Source organism: Dendrobates tinctorius, unplaced genomic scaffold, assembly GCF_039654945.1.
Source record: "Dendrobates tinctorius isolate UK_male_01 unplaced genomic scaffold, ASM3965494v1 ptg000137l, whole genome shotgun sequence".
NCBI lineage: Eukaryota > Metazoa > Chordata > Amphibia > Anura > Dendrobatidae > Dendrobates > Dendrobates tinctorius.
In genome coordinates this window covers 2048235-2056381 of record NW_027361805.1, presented here as the reverse complement: position 1 = coordinate 2056381, position 8147 = coordinate 2048235, and positions in this window count along the sequence as shown.

The following is an 8147-nucleotide window of genomic DNA, read 5'->3' as shown; positions in this document are numbered from 1 at the left end:
AGCGCATGGCCGAGCAGCCATGCGAACCTTTTATAGCCGCGTCCTTCCGGGACCTTCCTGACCTTTCTGATGGTCCAATCCGAGCTGGAGTAGGACCTGAGCATGTGACCTCCGATCTCCAATGAGAGATCGTCCCACGGGCATGCTCAGTAGACCGAAAGGAGGACTTAGTCCCTGGTGTAGCCCGCTGCTGACCAGCATGCGTTGCTATAGCTGGACCAGAGGTGGTAGCAGCAACCAAACCCACGGAGCTAGTCTGGGCAGAGCGCTGGGACCAACGAGTCTGCTGAGCAACCTCCTCTGTGGCTGGAGAGGAATGGGAGACTGCCGGAAGCAAGGCTCGGGATTCCTGCTGTGCAGCGACAGGAACCAGACACCTAACAAAGGGGATCGTGTATACAAGTTCAGGCTAAGTCTAGCCAAGTTCCTGTAACTTCCAGACACACACTCATCATGTGCCAAATACCAACCTCCATTACATAACCCCTCCCATCGGCGAGGTAGACATCACTTGGGCTGATCACATGACCATGACATCATCGCAGGTACTGTCCTTAGGGAAAAATCCGGCCAAACATTAATCTGCTGGGAGAAATGTATCTCCCATCCAGTAAAACACCCTTTACTGTACCACAATATGCACAAAGTCTATTGCAAAGGAAGGTATGTGCATGCGTATAAAGGTTCTTTTCCGAAAGGAATGCATATATACATGTATTTGTACGTATATATGTTGTGAGCTCATTTTCTCGTTCACCTTTGATGTCCGATGAACTCCCTCTGCTGGTGAAAGGAGGTGGTGAAACTGATTTGGATGGGAGAAACCTGTCACCTGAACAGGTGGATTGCGATTGGACATCCGGAATCTCTGAGTGGATATAAGGCAGACGACACCCTGTAGGGTTGCTGGTGATTTCTCTGCTCTGAGCTCTGGCCTCCAGTTCAGCTCCTGTCTTCTAAAGCTAAGTTTTGCTCTGTTATTGTTCCATGAGATTTTGTCTGATTTGCTTAGTTTTGTGTTCTGCCAGCCCCGGCTGGGGCTCTGCTGAATTTCCATTTTTGTCCCTGATCGGTTAAATCTCTTTTGCTCTGTCTTCAGAATATATCGGAGTGCTGATATAGGGATTTTGAAGTCTAGTGACTCAGGGCCGTTTTTCCTATCAGACGTGTTGGGACATTTTTGGTAGGGTTTTTGCGGATTGCAGCCAGCATCTTTTCTGTCCTTTCCTATCTAGTTAGTTGGGCCCCATTGTTTGCTCTGCCTGTCTTTCTGTCTGTGTTTTCATCTGTTTTCACCGACAATACATGTTGGGGGCTGTCTATTGCTTTGGGGTCTGCTCTGGGGCAGTTTAGATTTCCCATTTCTTTCTTTAGGCTTATTTAGTTCTCCGGCTGTGAAGAGGCGACTAGGACCACCGTAGGAACGCTCCACGGCTACTGTTAGTTGTTGTGAATAGGATCAGGGGTCTGCAATCCCCTAGCTACCAACCTCTCCGGTTTTCTGGACTTAGCTTGCATTTTTGTTTTTTCCTCCTCCGGTGACTCATTCATAACAGAATCACCAGCCATACCGCAGATTCTAGGGTACTCAATAGCAGGAAAGAATTGTAAAAAAAAAAAAAAAAGTGTCAGAATTTTTTTTTTTTAATGTATATTTTTTTCTCTTTTTCTCTGGGGCCGTAGGAGGAATTTTTTCTTAATGGAGATTAAGCAATTGTCTGATCGTGTGGAGCAGCTCGCTGCTGATGTGTGGGGAATTTCTGCCTATCTTGCTCATTCACATGCTGCTGAACCAAAGATCCCTACTCCTGATGTGTTTTTTGGGGATAGGTCTAAATTTTTGAATTTTAAGAATAATTGTAAATTATTTCTTGCCTTGAAGCCTAGCTCATCGGGGAGCTCTGCGCAGCAGGTTAAAATTGTCATCTCTTTGCTGTGTGGCGATCCCCAGGATTGGGCGCTTTCTTTTGACACCTGATGATCCTATTCTAACTAATGTGGGAGCATTTTTTCAAGCCTTGGGGTTGTTGTATGATGAACCTAATGCTATTGATCAAGCAGATAAAGCCCTGTTGGCATTGAGCCAGGGTCAGGATTCTGCAGAGTTGAACTGTCAAAAATTCCGAAAGTGGGCGGTCCTTACTACCTGGAATGATGGTGCTTTGGCGGCTCTCTTTTGGAAGAGTTTGTCAGAAACCGTAAAAGATACTATGGTGGGATTTCCTGTTCCCTCTGGTCTTGACAATTCTATGTCATTAGCCATTCAGGTTGATCGGCGTGTACGTGAACGTAAAATTACACGAGAAATGTTGCCACCTGTTGAACAAATGTCTGAACCTATGCAATGTGATAGAGTTTTGTCTAGGGCGCAACGTCAGGAGTTCAGAAGGCGTAATAAGCTGTGTTTTTTCCCTGGAGATGCCTCTCATAATATTTCTGTCTGCCCTAAATGAGAGAAACGTTTTGCACACACATTTGCTGTGGGTGGTGTACAACCTAAGTTTCTTCTGGCAATTACTCTGATCTGCTCCCTGTCCACATTTTCCACTAAGGCTTTTGTGGATTCAGGCGCGGCTCTGAACCTGATGGACTTGGATTTTGCTAAATGTTGTGGGTTTCCTATGACACCTCTGCGGACGCCTATCCCTTTGAGGGGTATTGATGCTACTCCTTTAGCGAAGAATAAACCTCAGTTTTGGACCCAGGTGGTAATGCGGGTCGCCCCAGACCATCAAGATAATTGCAGATTTTTGGTGTTGCATAATTTGCATGATACCATTGTTGTGGGGTTTCCCTGGTTGCAAATCCATAATCCGGTTTTGGATTGGAAATCTGTGTCTGTGGTGAGCTGGGGTTGTCGGTGTGCTCTTGGTGACACTCCTGTTTTCTCCACCTCTCCCCAGTCGCATGATGTTCCTGACTATTTGGCTGATTTTTAAGATGTATTTAGTGAGAATAAGTCTGCGTCTTTGCCTCCTCATAGGAGTTATGACTGTGCAATTGAGCTGAGCCCTGGGTGTAAATTTCCCAAGGGTCGACTTTTCAATTTATCTGTACCCGAGAATGAGGCTATGTGATCTTATATTAAGGAGTCGTTGGAGAAGGGTCATATTAGACCATCCTCTTCACCCTTGGGTGCTGTTTTTTTTTTCGTGGCCAAGAAAGATGGTTCATTAAGGCCTTGTATTGACTATTGTTCCCTCAACAAAATTACTGTTAAATATCAGTATCCGTTACCCCTGATTTCTGATCTATTCTCCAGAGTTAAAGGTGCTTGCTGGTTTACTAAGCTTGACCTCAGGGGGGCGTATAATCTTATTCGCATTAAGCATGGGGACGAATGGAAGACGGCGTTTAATACTCCGGAGGGACATTTTGAGTACCTGGTGATGCCTTTTGGGCTCACTAATGCCCCTTCTGTCTTCCAGTGCTTCATGAATGATATTTTCCGGGACGATGTGGATAAAATTTTTGAGCATCTATCTGGATGATATTTTGATCTTTTCCAGGGATTGTGACTCTCATGTGGAACATGTTCGGACTGTGTTCCGGATTTTGAGGGAGAATTTCCTGTATGTTAAGGGGTCGAAATGCCTTTTCGGTGTACAGAGGATTTCATTTTTGGGATTTATTTTGTCTCCGTCAACTATTGAAATGGACCCGGCCAAGGTACAGGCCATTTATGATTGGGTTCAGCCCACTTCTTTGAAGGCCCTCCAAAAGTTTTTGGGTTTTGCTAATTTTTATCGTAAATTTATAGCTAATTTTTCTGGTATTGCCAAACCATTGACTGATTTGACTAAGAAGGGTGCTGATGTGCTGAATTGGTCTCCAGAGGCTGTTTCTTTCTTTCAGGAGCTGAAGCGGAGGTTCACTTCTGCTCCGGTTTTGCGGCAACCTGATGTCTCACTCCCGTTTCAGGAAGAGGTGAACGCTTCTGAGATTGGTGCAGGAGCTGTTTTGTCCCAAAAAGATCCGGTAACATCTAAAATGAATCCCTGTGCTATCTTTTCCCGAAAGTTCTCCCCATCTGAACGCAACTATGATGTGGGGAATCGGGAACTGTTAGCCATGAAATGGGCGCTTGAGGAGTGGAGACATTGGTTGGAGGGAGCTAGACATCAAGTCGTGGTCCTCTCTGACCACAAGAATTTGATTTACCTTGAGTCGGCCAAACGCTTGAATCCTAGACAGGCTAGGTGGGCCTTGTTTTTCACACGTTTTGATTTTGTGGTCTCTTTTCTTCCGGGCACTTAGAATGTCAAGGCAGACGCCCTCTCTAGGAGTTTCTTTCCTGATTCTCCTATTGTGACCAAGCCTGCTACCATCTTAGGTGAGGGGGTAGTTCTTTCTGCCATCTTGCCCGATTTGAGACGTGCTCTGGAAGAGTTTCAGGAGGACAAACCTGAGCGTTGTCCCATTGGAAAATTGTATGTTCCTGACCAGTGGAGGAAGAGAGTAATGTCTGAAGTTCATTGCTCCGCATTGGCTGGTCATCCAGGTATTTTTGGTACTAGAGATTTGGTGAGTCGGTCTTTTTGGTGGCCCACCTTGTCTTGTGATGTCAGGAATTTTGTGCAGTCCTGTGGGACTTGCTCCCGGTCTAAACCTTGTTCTCTCTCTAGTGGGTTGTTGATGCCTTTGCCGGTGCCCAGGAGGCCATGGACCCATATTTCAATGGATTTTATTTCTGATCTGCCTGTCTCTCAGAGAATGACTGTTATCTGGGTGATTTGTGATAGATTCTCTAAGATGGTCCATCTTGTACCACTCCCTCTTCCTCAGAGTTGGTGCCCTTGTCTTTGCAACAGGTGGTTCGCTTGCATGGGATTCCTGAGAACATTGTATCTGACAGAGGAGTTCAGTTTGTCTCTAGATTTTGGAGGACTTTTTGTTGGGAATTCAGTTGTCTTTCTCCTCTGCATTTCACCCTCAGACCAATGGGCAGATGGAGAGAACAAACCAGACTTTGGAGTCTTATTTGAGATGTTTTTTCTCTGCTGATCAGGATGATTGGGTCTCATTTTTGCCCTTGGCCGAATTTGCTTTAAATAATAGAGCTAGTTCTGCCACTTTGATGTCACCTTTTTGTTGAAACTTTGGGTTTCATCCTCGATTCTCTTCAGGGCAGTTGGAGTCTTCTGCCTGCCCAGGTGTTGACACTGTGGTGGAGAGAATGCACCAGATTTAGGACCAAGTGGTGGATAAGTTGTCTCTCTCCCAGGAAAAGGCCCAGCGGTTTTCCAACCGGCATAGGACCATTGGTCCCCGGTTTAAGGTGGGTGATATGGTTTGGTTGTCATCAAAGAATATCTCTATGAAGGTGGCTTCTCCAAAGTTTAAACCTAGATTTATTGGACTTTACAAGAGTTTGGAGATTCTTAATCCGGTCTCTTTTCGATTGGCTCTTCCTGTTACATTTAAGATCCATAACGTGTTTCATAAGTCTCTGTTAAAGAGGTTTGTTGAGCCAGTAGTTCCTGTGGTGGCACCTCCTGACCCTGTATTGGTTGAAGGTAATGTGGAATATGAGTTTGAGAAGATACTGGATTGTCGTCTGGCTAGACGGAGACTCCAGTATTTGGTTAAGTGGAAGGGTTATGGCCAGGAGGATAATTCTTGGGTCTCTGCATCTGATATTTATGCCGAAAGATTGGTTCATGCTTTTCATCGGGCCCATCCTGATCGGCCTGGTGGCGTGGATGAGGGTTCGGTGAACCCTCCTCAAGGGGGAGGTACTGTTGTGGGCTCATTTTCTCGTTCACTTTTGATGTCCGATGAACTCCCTCTGCTGGTGAAAGGAGGTGGTGAAACTGATTTGGATGGGAGAAACCTGTCACCTGAACAGGTGGATTGCGATTGGACATCCGGAATCTCTGAGTGGATATAAAGCAGCCGACGCCCTGTAGGGTTGCTGGTGATATCTCTGCTCTGAGCTCTGGCCTCCAGTTCAGTTCCTGTCTTCTAAAGCTAAGTTTTGCTCTGTTATTGTTCCATGACATTTTGTCTGATTTGCTTAGTTTTGTGTTCTGCCAGCCCCGGCTGGGGCTCTGCTGAATTTCCATTTTTGTCCCTGATCGGTTAAATCTCTTTTGCTCCATCTTCAGAATATATCGGAGTGCTGATATAGGGATTTTGAAGTCTAGTGACTTCAGGGCCGTTTTTCCTATCAGACGTGTTGGGACATTTTTGGTAGGGTTTTTGCGGATTGCAGCCAGCATCTTTTCTGTCCTTTCCCCTATCTAGTTAGTTGGGCCCCATCGTTTGCTCTGCCTGTCTTTCTGTCTGTGTTTTCATCTGTTTTCACTGACAATACATGTTGGGGGCTGTCTATTGCTTTGGGGTCTGCTCTGGGGCAGTTTAGATTTCCCCTTTCTTTCTTTAGGCTTATTTAGTTCTCCGGCTGTGAAGAGGCGTCTAGGACCACCGTAGGAACGCTCCACGGCTACTGTTGTTGTGAATAGGATCAGGGGTCTGCAATTCCCTAGCTACCAACCTCTCCGGTTTTCTGGACTTAGCTTGCATTTTTGTTTTTTTCTCCTCCGGTGACTCATTCATTACATATATATACACAGGGGTTCTTTTCCCTGAGGATGAGTGTGTACTCTCACATATATATATATATATATATGTGAGAGTACACACTCATCGCCCTCAGGGATATATATACCCATATATACCGTATGAGGGCGGTTTCACACGTCCAGATAGTTCCGGTACCGGAGCTGTCCGTGTTGACACATGGTACCTCCGTGTGGCAACTGTGTGCTGCATCAGGACCACACGGACGGCGCCGGGAAGTAGCGCTACAGTAAGCACTGCTCCCGGCGGCTGTAATTCTCTCCTGCTTTGCCAGCAGGAGAGAAGAATGAATGAAATCCAGCGTGGGGTCCCCCCTATTTTTGACAACCAACCTGACTAAAGCTGACAGCTGAGGGCTCATATTCTCAGGCTGGTAAGGGGCCATTGATCTTGGCCCCCCCCAGCCAAATACAGCAGCCCCCAGCTGCCCAGAAAAGGCGCATCTATTAGATGCACCTAATCTGGAGCTTTGCCCGGTTCTTCCCACTTGCCCTGTAGCTGTGGCAAGTGGGGTAATAAAGGGGTTAATGCCACCTTTCGATTATAAGGTGACATTAAGCCCGGATTAGTAATGAAGAGGTGTCAATAAGACACTGATCCTTTACTAATCCTACAGTAAATAAAGGGTTAAATAAACAGACACAATAAGAATAAATTATTTTAATGAAAGAATACAACACACACATTTTTATAATCTTTATTACACTGGTAATTCCTTAGTGAAGCCCTCGTTCTTCTGAAAAAAAGTTGAAAATAATAAAGCAACAATATACATTACCTGTCTGGCGCTCAGTCATGTCACACAGCGTAAATCCATCTCAGGGGTTAATATATTTGCAGTGGGAGCGCTGCTAATACATCCGCTCCTGACTGTAACTGACTGGGGAATGAATGGAGCAGAGCGCACTCAGTGATGAGCGGTGACTAGAATTGAGCGACTTTGGTCGGATCGGGTTTCATGAAACAAAATTTGTTTCAGATGAAACTGGTCCGACTAGGGCAAAAAAAGTCGGAGTTTTGTCCGAAACCCGACCCCAATGCAAGTCAATAGGAAATAAAAGTTGGCATTGAGCGGATGACATTCATCCACTCAATGCCGACTTTTATTCCCCATTGACTTGCATTGGGGTCGGGTTTCGAACGAAACTCCGACTTTTTTTGCCCTAGTCGGACCAGTTTCATCTGAAACAAATCTTGTTTCATGAAACCCGATCCGACCAAAGTCGCTCAACTCTAGCGGTGACGTCACCGCTAGACACTGAGCATGCGCCGGCTGCAAAGCTCCAGATTCCCAGGCACAGCTCCATATTAGGCGCATCTAATAGATGTGCCTTTTCTGGGCAGCTGGGGGTTGCTGTTTTCAGGTTGGGGGGGCAAAGATCAATGGCCCCTTACCAGCCTGAGAATATCAGCCCTCAGATGTCGGCTTTAGTCAGGTTGGTTGTCAAAAATAGGGGGGGACCGCCGTTTTTTAAAATTATTTATTTAAATCATTAAAAAAAACAGCGTGGGGACCCCTCTATTCTTCACAACCAACCTGGCTGAAGCTGACAGCTGAGGGTCGC